This window comes from Bombina bombina, chromosome 10 (assembly GCF_027579735.1).
Source record: "Bombina bombina isolate aBomBom1 chromosome 10, aBomBom1.pri, whole genome shotgun sequence".
NCBI classification, from domain to species: Eukaryota; Metazoa; Chordata; class Amphibia; order Anura; family Bombinatoridae; genus Bombina; species Bombina bombina.
This window is the reverse complement of record NC_069508.1, coordinates 146343908-146358917: the sequence shown is the minus strand read 5'-3', so window position 1 is coordinate 146358917 and position 15010 is coordinate 146343908.

Sequence of the window (15010 nt, the reverse complement as noted above, 5' to 3'; positions counted from 1 at the left end):
GTTAGGTTTAATTGTAACTTAGGTTAGGATTTATTTTACAGGTAATTTTGTAATTATTTTAACTAGGTAGCTATTAAATAGTTATTAACTATTTAATAGCTATTGTACCTGGTTAACATAAATACAAAGTTGCCTGTAAAATAAATATAAATCCTAAAATAGCTACAATATAATTATAATTTATATTGTAGCTATATTAGGGTTTATTTGACAGGTAAGTATTTAGCTTTAAATATGATTAATTTATTTAAGAAGAGTTAATTTATTTCGTTAGATTTAAATTATATTTAACTTAGGGGGGTGTTAGTGTTAAGGTTAGACTTAGCTTTAGGGGTTAATACATTTATTATAGTAGCGGTGAGGTCCGGTCGGCAGATTAGGGGTTAATACTTGAAGTTAGGTGTCGGTGATGTTAGGGAGGGCAGATTAGGGGTTAATACTATTTATTATAGGGTTAGTGAGGCGGATTAGGGGTTAATACATTTATTATAGTAGCAGTGAGGTCCGGTCGGCAGATTAGGGGTTAATAATTGTAGGTAGCTGGCGGCGACGTTGTGGGGGGCAGATTAGGGGTTAATAAATATAATATAGGGGTCGGAGGTGTTAGGGGCAGCAGATTAGGGGTACATAGGTATAATGTAGGGGTTAAAAATAATATGCAGGTGTCAGCTATAGCGGGGCGGCAGATTAGGGGTTAATTAGTGTAAGGTTAGGGGTGTTTAGACTGGGGGTACATGTTAGGGTGTTAGGTGCAGACATAGGAAGTGTTTCCGCATAGGAAACAATGGGGCTGCGTTAGGAGCTGAACGCTGCTTTTTTGCAGGTGTTAGGTTTTTTTTCAGCTCAAACAGCCCCATTGTTTCCTATGGGGGAATCGTGCACGAGCACGTTTTTGAAGCTGGCCGCGTCCGTAAGCACCGCTGGTATTTAGAGTTGCAGTGGCGGTAAATATGCTATACGCTCCCTTTTTGGAGCCTAACGCAGCCATTCTGTGAACTCTAAATACCAGCGGTATTTAAAAGGTGCAGGAGAAAAAAAGCCAGCGTTAGATACGCGGGTCGTTACCAACAAAACTCTAAATCTAGCCGTAAATTATTAAAAGAATAATTCAGCTAGGAGTGGAAAAAAATTATAGCCTAATGTTAACGGTCTGGTATATATAGGTTTACGTCCTAGATCAGGTTAATCTATTGAAGGAGCAATCTTGTTGTAATAACTATGCTTTGTTACTATTTAAATCATATTATATCACTAGACCCATATGAGTATTGACATAATTATTATATTACCCATATTTCTTAGCACCATTCGTTATTTTAAATTGCTAAGTAAGCAAGGTAAAAGGGAGTCTCCGCTCCTGTGCAGGTTCCCCTGAGGTGCATTTCACATTAACGCATCTTCAGATGAAGCGTTAATGTGAAACGCAGGTCGGGGGAAACCTGAAAGAGTGCAGAGTCTCCCTTTTAACTAGTTTACCAAGAAATTTCAAAATATGAAATCCAGACTTTTTAATTCATATTTATAAGAATAACTTTATAAAAATATGACCACCCACCCCAGTAAGCCAGACTCTTCTCTGCCTGTATCTTTTGTTTGGGTTTTTTGTGCTCTAAAATGCAAATGCTAGTCTATATTTATTTAAAATAACAAATATTATCTTTTATAATGGCACAGTACTATATTTCAGACAGTACTATGAATACAAAAGTAATATATATAAAAAATTATACAGAAATCCAGACTTTTTCATTTATATTTTTAAGTATAAAAACTACATAAAAGAATAAAAGAATATAAAAAATTACCATTTACCCCAAAACAAAAATAACCTTTTCTTTCATGTAATTGGCAAGAGTCCATGAGCTAGTGACGTATGGGATATACAATCCTACCAGGAGGGGCAAAGTTTCCCAAACCTCAAAATGCCTATAAATACACCCCTCACCACACCCACAATTCAGTTTTACAAACTTTGCCTCCTATGGAGGTGGTGAAGTAAGTTTGTGCTATATTTCTACGTTGATATGCGCTTCTTAGCATTTTTTGAAGCCTGGTTCCTCTCAGAGTGCAGTGAATGTCAGAGGGATGAATACGATGATTTCTCTAACGGGGGTCTATTTCATAGGTTCTCTGTTATCGGTCGTAGAGATTCATCTCCTACCTCCCTTTTCAGATTGACGATATACTCTTATATACCATTACCTCTACTGATTCTCGTTTCAGTACTGGTTTGGCTATCTGCTATATGTGGATGGGTGTCTTTTGGTAAGTATGTTTAATTTACTTAAGACACTCTCAGCTATGGTTTGGCACTTTATATATAAAGTTATAAATATATGTTTGTACTTATATTTGCCATGATTCAGGTTTATCAGTATATTTCCTTTTTGCAGACTGTCAGTTTCATATCTGGGAAATGCATTTTTTTTAAAAAAGATTTTTTTTTTCTTTCCTGGGGTTTTCAGATTGACTTTTTCTAAGTGCGGGCTGTATTAGACTTGCGAGAGCGCAAAATGCTATAATTTATTGCGTCATTCTTGGCGCAAGACTTTTTGGCGTGAAAATTACGTATGTTGACGCAAATTCGTCTTTTCTGGTGTCTTAGTTGGCACCTAGTGTTTCACGAGGTTGCCTCGTGTTTAGTTCCAGACGTTTTTGGCGCCAATTTTTTTTTTTTCTGTTTGTTGTGCGTCATACTTGCCTCTGGTCGTTTTTTCAATGTCAGAGGCCTACGCTTTTGCATTTTTTCCCATTCCTGAAACTGTCTTATAAGGAAATTGATAATTTTGCTTTATATGTTATTTTTTCTCTTAGATATTGCAAGATGTCTCAATCTGATCCTGTCTCAGATTCTGCTACTGGAATTCTGCTGCCTGATGTCGGTTCTACCAAAGCTAAGTGCATTTGTTGTAAACTTGTGGTAACTGTTCCTCCAGCTGTGGTTTGTAATAGTTGTCATGATAAACTTTTACATGCCGATAATGTTTCCATCAGTAGTAGTTGATTACCTGTTGCTGGCCCATCAACATCTAATGTTCAGGATATTCCTGTAAATTTAAGAGAATTTGTTTCTTATTCCATTCAGAAGGCTTTGTCTGCCATTCTGCCTTCTAATAAATGTAAGAGGTCTTTTAAAACTTCTCATAGAGATGATGAAATTTCAAATGACCGACAACATACTGATTTATCTATCTCTGATGAGGATCTGTCTGATTCAGAGGATCCTGCTTCAGATATTGACACTGACAAATCCGCTTATTTATTTAAAATGGAGTATATTCGTTCCTTATTAAAGGAAGTGTTGATTGCGTTAGATATGGAGGAGACTAGTCCTCTTGATACTAAAACTAGTAAACGTTTAAATTCGGTTTATAAACCTCATGTAGTTATTCCAGAGGTTTTTTCCAGTTCCTGATGCTATTTCAGATATGATTTCTAAGGAATGGAATAGACTGGGTACTTATTTTACTCCTTCTTCAAGGTTTAACATTTTTTATCCTTTGCCTACTGATAGATTAGAGTTTTGGGAAAAGATCCCCAAAGTTGATGGGGCCATCTCTACTCTTGCCAAGCGTACTACTATTACTACGGAAGATAGTACTTCTTTTAAAGATCCTTTAGATAGGAAGCTTGAATCTTTTTTAAGGAAAGCTTATTTATGTTCAGGTCATCTTCTTAGGCCTGCTATTTCTTTGGCTGATGTTGCAGCTGCTTCAACTTTTTGGTTGGAAACGCAACAAGCGCAACAAGTATCAGATCATAATGTGTATAGCATTGTTAAATTAATTCAACATGCTAATAATTTCATTTGTGATGCCATTTTTTATATCATCAGAATTGATGTTAGATATATGTCTTTAGCTATTTTAGCTAGAAGAGATGAATGCTGATATGACTTCTAAATCAACTTTGCTATCTCTTTCTTTCCAAGGTAATAAATTATTTGGTTCTCAGTTGGATTCTATAATTTCAACTGTCGCTGGGGGGAAGGGAGCTTTTTTGCCTCAGGATAAAAAAATTAAGGGTAAATTTAAAGCTTCTAACTGTTTTCGTTCCTTTTGACAAAATAAGGAACAGAAACCTAATCCTTCCCCTAAGGAATCTGTTTACAATTGGAAGCCTTCCTCAATCTGGAATAAATCCAAGCCATTTAAGAGATCTAAACCAGCCCCCAAGTCTGCATGAAGGTGCGGCCCTCATTCCAGCTCAGCTGGTAGGGGGCAGATTAAAATTTTTCAAAGACGTTTGGATGAATTCAGTCCAAAATCATTGGATTCAGAACATTGTCTCTCAGGGGTACAGAATAGGTTTCAGAGTAAGACCGCCTGTGAGAAGTTTCTTTCTCTCACGCATTCCAGTGAACCCAGTGAAAGCACAGGCTTTCCTGAAGTGTGTTTCAGACCTGGATTTATCTGGGGTAATCGTGCCGGTTCCTTTTCAGGAACAGGGTCTGGGGTTTTATTAAAATCTGTTCATTGTCCCAAAGAAAGAAAATTCATTCAGACCAGTTCTGGATCTAAAAGTCTTGAATTGTTTTGTAAGAGTACCAACATTCAAAATGGTGACTATAAGGACTATTCTGCCTTTTGTTCAGCAAGGGCATTATATGTCCACAATAGACTTACAGGATGCATATCTTCATATTCCGATTCATCCAGATCACTATCTGTTCCTGAGATTCTCTTTTCTAGACAAGCATTACCAATTTGTTGCTCTTCCTTTTGGCCTAGCGACAGCTCCAATGATCTTTTCAAAGGTTCTCAGTGCCCTACTCTCTGTAATCAGAGAGCGGGGTATTGCGGTGTTTCCTTATTTGGATGATATCTTGGTACTAGCTCAGTCTTTACGTTCTGCAGAATCTCACACAAATCAACTAGTGTTGTTTCTTCAAGAACATGGTTGGAGGATCAATTTACCAAAATGTTTTTTGATTCCTCAGACAAGGGTAACCTTTTTAGGTTTCCAGATAGATTCAGTATCCATGACTTTGTCTCTAACAGACAAGAGACGTTTGAAGTTGGTTGCAGACTGTCGGAACCTTCAGTCTCAGTCATTCCCTTCAGTAGCTATGTGCATGGAGGTTTTAGGTCTCAGCATCGGACGCGATCCCCTTTGCTCGTTTTCACATGAGACCTCTTCAACTTTGTATGCTGAACCAACGGTGCAGGCATTATACACGGATATCACAATTAATATCCTTAAATCTCAATGTTCAACTATCTCTGACTTGGTGGTTTGATCACCATCGTATAGTTCAAGGGCCTCTTTTGTTCATCCAACCTGGACCGTGATCACAACAGATGCGAGTCTTTCAGGTTGGGGAGCTGTCTGGGGATCTCTGACAGCAAAAGGGGTTTGGAAATCTCAAGAGGCGAGATAACCAATCAATATTTTGGAACTCTGTGTGATTCTCAGAGCCCTTCAGTTTTGGCCCCTATTAAAGAGAGAGCCATTTATTTGTTTTCAGACAGACAATGTCACAACGGTGGCGTATGTCAATCATCAGGGTGGGACTCACAGTCCTCAGGCTATGAAAGAAATATCCCGGATACTTGTTTGGGCAGAATCCAGCTCCTGTCTAATTTCTGCGGTTCATATCCCAGGTATAGACAATTGGGAAGCGGATTATCTCAGTTGTCAAACTTTACATCCGGGAGAGTGGTCTCTTCACCCAGATGTGGTTTTTCAAATTGTTCAGATGTGGGGGCTTCCAGAAATAGATCTGATGGCATCTCATCTAAACAAGAAACTTCCCAGGTACCTGTCCAGGTCCAGGGATCCTCAGGCGGAAGCAGTGGATGCATTGACACTTCGTTGGAGTTATCAACCTGCTTATATTTTTCTGCCTCTAGTTCTTCTTCCAAGAGGGATTTCCAAGATCATCATGGAGCAATCGTTTGTGCTGCTGGTGGCTCCAGCATGGGCTCACAGGTTTCAATATGCGGATCTTGTTTGGATGTCCAGTTGCCAACCTTGGCTACTTCTGTTAAGGCCAGAACTTCTATCTCAAGGTCCGTTTTTCCATCAGGATCTCAAATCATTAAATTTGAAGGTATGGAAATTGAACGCTTAGTGCTTAGTCATAGAGGTTTCTCTGACTCAGTGATTAATACTATGTTGCAGGCTCAAAAATCTGTTTCTAGAAAGATTTATTATCGAGTTTGGAAGACTTACATTTCATGGTGTTCTTCTCATAAATTCTCTTGGAATTCTTTTAGAATTCCTAGAATTTTACAGTTTCTTCAGGATAGTTTGGATAAAGGTTTGTCTGGAAGTTCCTTGAAAGGACAAATCTCTGCTCTTTCTGTTTTATTCCACAGAAAAATTGCTACACTCCCTGATATTCATTGTTTTGTACAGGCTTTGGTTTGTATTAAGCCTGTCATTAGATCAATCTCTCCTCCTTGGAGTCTTAATTTGGTTTTGAAGGCTTTACAGGCTCCTCCGTTTGAGCCTATGCATTCTTTGGACATTAAATTGCTTTCTTGGAAAGTGTTGTTTCTTTTGGCCATCTCTTCTGCTAGAAGAGTTTCTGAATTATCTGCTCTTTCTTGTGAGTCTCCTTTTCTGATTTTTCATCAGGATAAGGCAGTTTTGCAGACTTCATTTAAGTTATTACCTAAAGTTGTGAATTCCAACAAACATTAGTAGAGAAATTGTTGTCCCTTCTTTGTGTCCTCATCCTAAGAATTCTTTAGAAAGATCTTTACATTCTTTGGATGTGGTGAGAGCTTTGAAATATTATGTTGAAGCTACTAAAGTTTTTAGAAAGGCTTCTAGCCTATTTGTTATCTTTTCTGGTTCTAGAAAAGGTCAGAAGGCTTCTGCCATTTCTTTGGCATCGTGGTTAAAGCTTTTGATTCATCATGCTTATTTGGAGTAGGGTGAATCAGAGGATTACAGCTCATTCTACTAGGTCAGTTTCCACCTCCTGGGCTTTTAAGAATGAAGCTTCAGTTGATCAGATTTGCAAAGCAGCAACTTGGTCTTCTTTGCATAAATTTACTAAATTCTACCATTTTTATGTTTTTTCTTCTTCAGAAGCAGTTTTTGGTAGAAAAGTTCTTCAGGCAGCTGTTTCAGTTTGATTCTTCTGCTTATATTTTCAGTTTTTTTCTTTTCCACTATAAGATTAAAATTTATGATTTGGGTTGTGGATTAATTTTTTTCAGCGGAATTTGCTTTCTTTATTTTTTATCCCTCCCTCTCTTGTGTCTCTTGCGTGGAGTTCCACATCTTGGGTATCGATATCCCATACGTCACTAGCTCATGGACTCTTGCCAATTACATGAAAGAAAACATAATTTATGTAAGAATTTACCTGATAAATTAATTTCTTTCATATTGGCAAGAGTCCATGAGGCCCACCCTTTTTATGGTGGTTATGATTTTTTTGTATAAAGCACAATTATTTCAATTCCTTTGTTATGCTTTTTTTGCTCCTTTCTTAATCACCTTACTTCTTGGCTATTCGTTAAACTGAATTGTGGGTGTGGCGAGGGGTGTATTTATAGGCATTTTGAGGTTTGGGAAACTTTGCCCCTCCTGGTAGGATTGTATATCCCATACGTCACTAGCTCATGGACTCTTGCCAATATGAAAGAAATGAATTTATCAGGTAAATTCTTACATAAATTATGTTTTTGATAATGGCACAGTACTATATTTCTGATGGTACTACGTATACAAGAGTAATACAAATTATATAAAACTATCTTTAGCTTACATGTATAAGCTGTATTATGACATGTTGATAGTGCCTTAAAGGGACATGAAACCCCCCAAAAATATAGAGAATACAATTTTAAACAACTTTCCAATTTACTATTATTTAATTTGCTTCCTTCGCTTGTTATCCTTTGCTGAAAGGTTTATCTAGGTAAGCTCAAGAGTGATTGGTGGCTGCATATATATATACACACACCGATTGCCATTGGCTCACCCATATGTTCACTTAGAAACCAGTAGTGCATTGCTGCTCCTTCAACAAATGATACCAAGATAATTAAACAAATTTGTTAATAGAAGTAAACTAGAAAGTTGTTTAAAATTGTATGTTCTACCTAAATCATGAAAGAAAAATTTTGGGTTTCATGTCCCTTTAATGACATAAGATATTCTTGTTTATACTTGGTCCCCATCTCCTCTCCAATCTCTCATTTTACAGATGCAAAGATATAAATACAGCAAAATCCAATTTGGTCCTAAGCAGTTCTACCTGTAGTAAAGATTGGTTATAAGTGTCTCTATTCTGTGCATGAGGCACATACATTTCAATGTGTTTATTCTCAAATGTAGCATATTCATCAACAGATCAGGGATTTCAAAGCATTTAACAATTTTACATTATGAAGTAACAAAGATGTATTATTCTAAAGCATTTTATTAACAAGCCACATGTTTTTAAATGAAGATGCCATTCCTTGTCTATATCACATTTTGTTGCCATGTGTACTTTTGGCTTTGCAGTTTTACATGTTGGGTTTTCTCATTACTTCTGTAATGGAAAACTGATTAGAGTAAAGAATTCTGATATAGAACCAGCTTCTGCATTTACATCAGTTGTACAGGTATGTTTATTATATTGCTCTCAGCTAAAAGAAAAATAACAGCTTAGGCACGGCTGAGCATAGGTTACACAAGCAATATATTGTTAATATTTCTATCTTGTGGATAAAAGAGCAACAGTTAAACACAAAAAAATATTTTTGGCATGAAAAGGATTAAAGGGACAGTCTAGTCAAAATTAAACTTTCATGATTCAGGTAGGACATGCAATATTAAACAACTTTCCAGTTTACCAATTATAATCTAATTTGCTTTGTTTCTCTTGGAATTCTTTATTGAAAGCTAAACCTAGGTAGGCTCATATGCTGATTTCTAAGCCCTTGAAGGCCGCCTCTTATCTCAGTGCATTATGACAGGTTTTCACAGCCAGACAGTGCTAGTTCATGTGTGCCATATAGATGACATTGTGCTCACTCCTGTGGAGTTATTTATGAGTCAGTACTGATTGTCTAAAATGCAAGTATGTCAAAAGAACTGATATAGGGCAGTCTGCAGAGGCTTAGATACAAGGTAATCACAGAGGTAAAAAGTATATTATGATCACAGTAATGGTTGTGCAAAACTGGGGAATGGGTAATAAAGGGTTTATCTATCTTTTTAAAGGTTGTGCAAAACTGGGGAATGGGTAATTAAGGGTTTATCTATCTTTTTGAACAATAAACATTTTCAATTAAACTGTCCCTTTAAGTAAAGATTTCTGCATTTAAAGTGATGGTTGACTCTGCACTGTTCCGCAATATGTAATTAAAGTATAAGTGATTTCACATATATTTACAATATTTATAGTTTGCAAAGTTGGTTATAAATGATTATTCTATCCTAATAGTTTTTACTTGCATCTTCATTCCTGATGTGTTTTTATTTTTAATTTTTTTTACCGTAACATTTCCTTTTGACAACCAATCATCTTGTTAGTCATTTGGCTCGCTGTTCTCTATGAGGTCTCCTGGTATTTGTTAAACGCATATGCGATGCAGGAAGATAAATAGACATTTAAAAAAAATGGATGTCTAGCTAACCAATGTTTATGATTAACATTCTGTAGTAATAAAGCTAAAACTCTGTTCCTAATTGTTTTCCCTTTTCTGGAAACATATTTACAACCTTCCTAGCCAACAGCTTTCAGTAAAGGATCAACAAATAAAACTACAGTTAGTAACAAATATAGGCATTTTCTTCCCTTTCTTTCTCAGACTGCCTATATGATTTATACTGTAATAAATTCAATCTAGAAACTCCATCTACTAATCCCTGTATTTTAGAAAATAGGGTCTTATCATTGCCTCTTTCTTTTAAACAATTTGTAATATCTGTTGCACAATGTAAATAATCAGTGTGGGTAGAAAGAATTCTCTTAGCTCTATTATATTGACCCCCTGGGGATGCCTTTCACAGTATGTCTAGGATGGCAGGCTCTAAAATCAAGAATTGTGTTGCCGGCTATTGATTTATGGCATAATACTGTATCGACTTTTATAGTCCGGATATTATGCTGTAATGTCACATACAAAAAAATAATTTGATCCTGATCTTGTTCAAACTTTAGATTGCAATTGTTGGAGTTCAAATAATCCAAAAAGCAATCCACTGACTCACTATCACCTTCCCAGGCAAAAATTAAATTGTCAATATAAAAATATTTGATTTATTGTCTGAATGGATTCATATGTCCAAGTACGTGGAACAGCTCCCACCAACCCATAAAAATGTTGGCATAAGATGGGGCAAAATTCACCTCCATTGCTGTTCCACGCATCTAGGGATAATATTTCCAATCAAACATAAAAAGTTATGCATTAAAAGGTATTCTATAGCCATCAGCAAAAATGTTTCATACCTTGTCTAAAATTGCTATAATGGTCCAGAAGAAATTGAATGGCATGTAACCCCTTCACATCTTCTATAGTAGTATACAGAGAAATCACATCTACGGTGACAAATCTGTACATAGATTTCCATTCTATCTTCCCAAATTTCACCAACAAAGTAATTGTGTCCTGTAAATAACTAGACAATTTAGAAACAATAGGTTATAAAAAAAAGTATCAATAAATTCAGATAGAGGTTCATTCAAAAATCCTATACCTGCTTTGATGTGACATCCAGGAGGGTTAATGAGATCTTTATGTATTTTTGGAAAATAATGAAAAATGTGAGTCACAGGGGGGGCGGAGCCAACTCTGAAGCCAGACGGTCGCACTTTTCAACAGCTCCTTCCATATTTTCTATAAAAGATCAATTTAGCGACCGTTTGTGGCTATCTACCTTGTTATAAAACTACTAATGTTAGTCTGAGAGCACAGACATTCTCGACAACCACTTTTACTAGGAGTGGCACCTTATATACAGGCTTCTTATGCCCTGATATGCTCTTCGCTGGCTGCGCAGTTTATAGCAGCCATCTTGCGGCCTAACTGACTCCCTCATCTAGGAGCAAAACTGACTGAGAGACTCTATCTTTAATTCCTACCTTAGAGGACCGCTATCCTTTCTCATCATGGAGGACACTGAGCGCATATTGGTGCAGATGCATACTTTCCTGGAGGCGTGTAGGAGTGCGTTAGGATGCCGGCCTGAAACGGAGTCTCATCAACCAGAAGCGATACTCTCACCATATGCCGCCTACTCTACCAAGCCTGCTCCTGAGGATGGAGGAACTGCGGGACTACAGAATATGCCGCCTAGGAGTCATCAGCCTATGCTTGGTGTTGGTCCAGTTGGTGTACCCGGGAACAGTTACAGCGGCAGAGAAGGCCTTATCCCTCCCACATGCTCGGATCCGTTTGGCTGGCTAGCGCCGCGTGCAGGGGAGAAATCCTCAGGCCCACAAAGTCTTACCTTCCACTCCGGGCGCGGGCGACAGTGGAGCGGCTCCGAGCTTAGATGTTCCTGGCCTCTGAGCAGATGTGCACTCCCACCCGCTCGGTGTTCCCACTGCCGCTATCACCGCCATTATGCACATGCATGGGACCTGCAATGGGATCCTGGAGGACAGCTAAGGTGATCTTAACCAAGGGGAGCTCTCGGCATATGGGCCAATATTGTGTGGGGTCCCTCAGACCTGGATTATTATGCCTGGCTGGTGGTCCTGGCCGCGACCTATAATATGAGGGCAGCGTGTTTTCCCTAGTCTTAGATAAGGCAATGGTTAGTCCGGCCATTGTTACAGTACCCCTGACAGAAGGATCGCTTATGGTCACAGCGAATAAAGAGACACTATTTTCGACATTATGGAGCGGTCTGGCTTTTAATGGAGACATATTCTTTTGGTTCTCTTAGCATATGACGACCACTTTAAGCCTGAACTTCTATTTCTCTTTATCTGATGGGTCTGTTTGATGTGCTCATATATCTATTATACTGACCACCGCTATACTGTATATTATATGTAGTTCCTCTTAAGCATGTATTTTACTACACACCAGATGTGACCCAACCAAATAATTATCAGTATGTAGCTCTAAGATCTTTTATAATGCTAATAACTCTTAAAGACTGTTATAATGCATACTATATTATATATACACTGTCACAAAGTTATTCTATTAGCACAGTTTTATCCTTGATATGCAACCTTTTACTTGCTATATGTATTGCATGTTAGCTATACAGTTCCATAGCTTCCTGCTAGGGACTTCCCTTCATGTTTAATACAGTCAGTTTATAACGTTTAGTTTAACCAGTTTTTTTGCCCTAGCCTCAGCTCAATTTAGTTTTCATAGTATGTTCCTGTGAATTAGGTCATGCAGCATTGATCTTACCATAATGTATTGTATGTATGTTTATTTACATGAGGAGCTATACTATATTTATATACACAGGTAAGAATTTACAGTTAATTTGTGTCGGCTAATATACAACTATATTTTATTCTTAATGTGTCCGCCTCGGGGCAATGTTTCAACATAAACATGTTTAATTTATCATATCTGCTCCCTATCAGAAGCTCACTTTGCTCAGTCATTATTGCCCTTGGGATGGACACAAGTTAATGTAGGTCTGCATCCTCCTATTCACCTCATGAGCAGGATTCTTGTATTATAGAAATTAAGACTATTCAAATCAATATGCTATGGTCACACCTTTTGACTGCAGTTTGAATAGGCATCTCAATTATCAAAGTTTACTGCTGACTTGTTCAACTATGTTTTATATATGCTAATTAGATTGTTTATGAGATGAAGATAATGTTTATACACTGTGTTATATCATATCTATAGGCTCATTATTGTTTGCCCTCCGAGAGATCAACAGAATCCCAATATTTCATTGTATAGTTTTCCCAAATTTACAAGCTCTCATACTGTATATATTCTCTTTGTGCTTGGGTGCAATCTGTGTGCGTGACTTCTTGCCGCCAGCGGCCGAGGCGGCGGGATGTTATGTTTACCAAACAGATAGCCTCACAGATTAGTTGTGGATATAATTGTCCCCACATTTATATAATCTTCCAAATTTAAAATCTGAGATATCCTATCGAAATCTAGCTGCAACCCTTATATATACGTAGTTCCCTCTATCCTACCATATCCTACTATGTATACTCACCCTACAGCCCACCTTTAACTGCACTACTAGCTCTCTTCAGCAGTGCCACGAGTAAAAGTGTCTCTCTATAAATTTTGGTTGCTCTCAATTGTTCCTATATGTGAAGACACTCATTTCCCTAGCCCTAGTTCGGAGATAGTGGGATAACCCACAAATATAATAAATATTTAGAGGCCAATACATAGAATGTTAATACTACTCCATATATTTCTATCACCTCCCCCCCCCCCCCACCCATGATAATGTACTCTCTATTTTAGAGGGGCTCAATACGCGGTTTGTCTTGTGTATACCGCAATTTAACTGTTGCATTCCTCACTTCCTAAGCTTTAATCCCCACATAATATTAAAGAGAAGAATCTGTAAGATCATCTGGATCAGCAGGACTGATCACTGTTGCCTTCCATCTATATTTATGCTCTTGACACGGCGTCTGGTAGTCCCTATCAAGGTACTGGATTGAATATACCATTTCAGACTTCATTTATTATTACAGGAAGCTAATATTATATTTAAATACCCCACTTCAGATTCTATCTTTCACTACAGGAAGTGCATATTATTCTATATTTTTCATAGCATTATATATATTGGTTATACTCTACCTACCCTATTTATTTCAAGACAGTTGCTATACGCTTGAATCTACATAAATTATGAGTAGTCCTGTGGATTCATTAGTACTCCTAGTTAACACCCCTCATGTCTTATGTTTTATGAATCTTCAGGTCCTCAAGAACAAAATTGTTTTTAAACTTAAAAAATAGAGGTTTATCATTGAGATCCAAAAGTGGTCTCCTTGGTTACAGGTTCCTTCTTTCGCTACATTATCTCCTTCTACTTTTGTTGGCCCAAGAGTAATCTAATGTGTCATGTAGAAGGTTCCTGAAAGATTAGCATCTTATCTGTTTAATGTTCGCAAATTATGTAAATTGTTGGCTAAACGTCTCTGGCATGTTTATTGTATTACTCCTGTAACATTGAAGCCTTATTTCATATGACAAAAGAATGTGTTATTATGATCTATGTATGTCTTTAACTAAACCTCAATAAAAATTATAAATAAAAAAAAAAAAAAAATGTGAGTCACAGGATGCAAAAGTAACAATAATTCCTCTACCTGTGCATTACTTAACCCATTTATTTAGCATAAGAAATCAAATCCTGTAAATGTTGTCTATCTGCAGTTGCTGGATTACTCTTCAATTGCAAATAGATGTGTTCATCATGTAAATGCCTCATTGCTTCTGAAATATATGCTGTCTTCTCCATAACCACCACATTACCACCTTTATCTGTGGACCTGATAACAATCTGTTTATTTTCACTTAACTTTTTTAGACCTATCCTCTCACTAGTAGACAAATTAGACTCATACATTGAAACAAACTTTGTGTTGTTACTTAAGAGTCTCAACATCTCTTTTACTGTTCTTTGAAAAATATCAAGAATCACTAGATGTGATTGTATAGCATCAAAGGTACTCTGACACCTAGATTTTCTCAGGTGCATACTTTTGTCATCAAGCTCATCATAAATTGCTTGTTTTCTTTTATTTAACAACTGTTGTAAATCTATAAAAGTACATCAATTGTCAAAAGTAAAATAGAGATATGTCCAGGTAGAGTCTCTTTGAACCTTATCCTCCTTAGATGTCACATCAAAATAATGCTTTCATAAAATTACATTCTGTACAAATTTATTAAAATCTAAGAAGGTATTGAAAAGATTTAAATGATAAGTGAGAACAAAGTTTAGTCCCTTAGAAAGGACACTAAATTGATCTCATTATTCATGCATATTCCTTCTGTCTCTGAGGTCTGACTCTATTGGTGTCAGGGTGCCAGGAATCAGACTGAGACGAGAAGTGCAAAAATAATCACACCTTTATTAA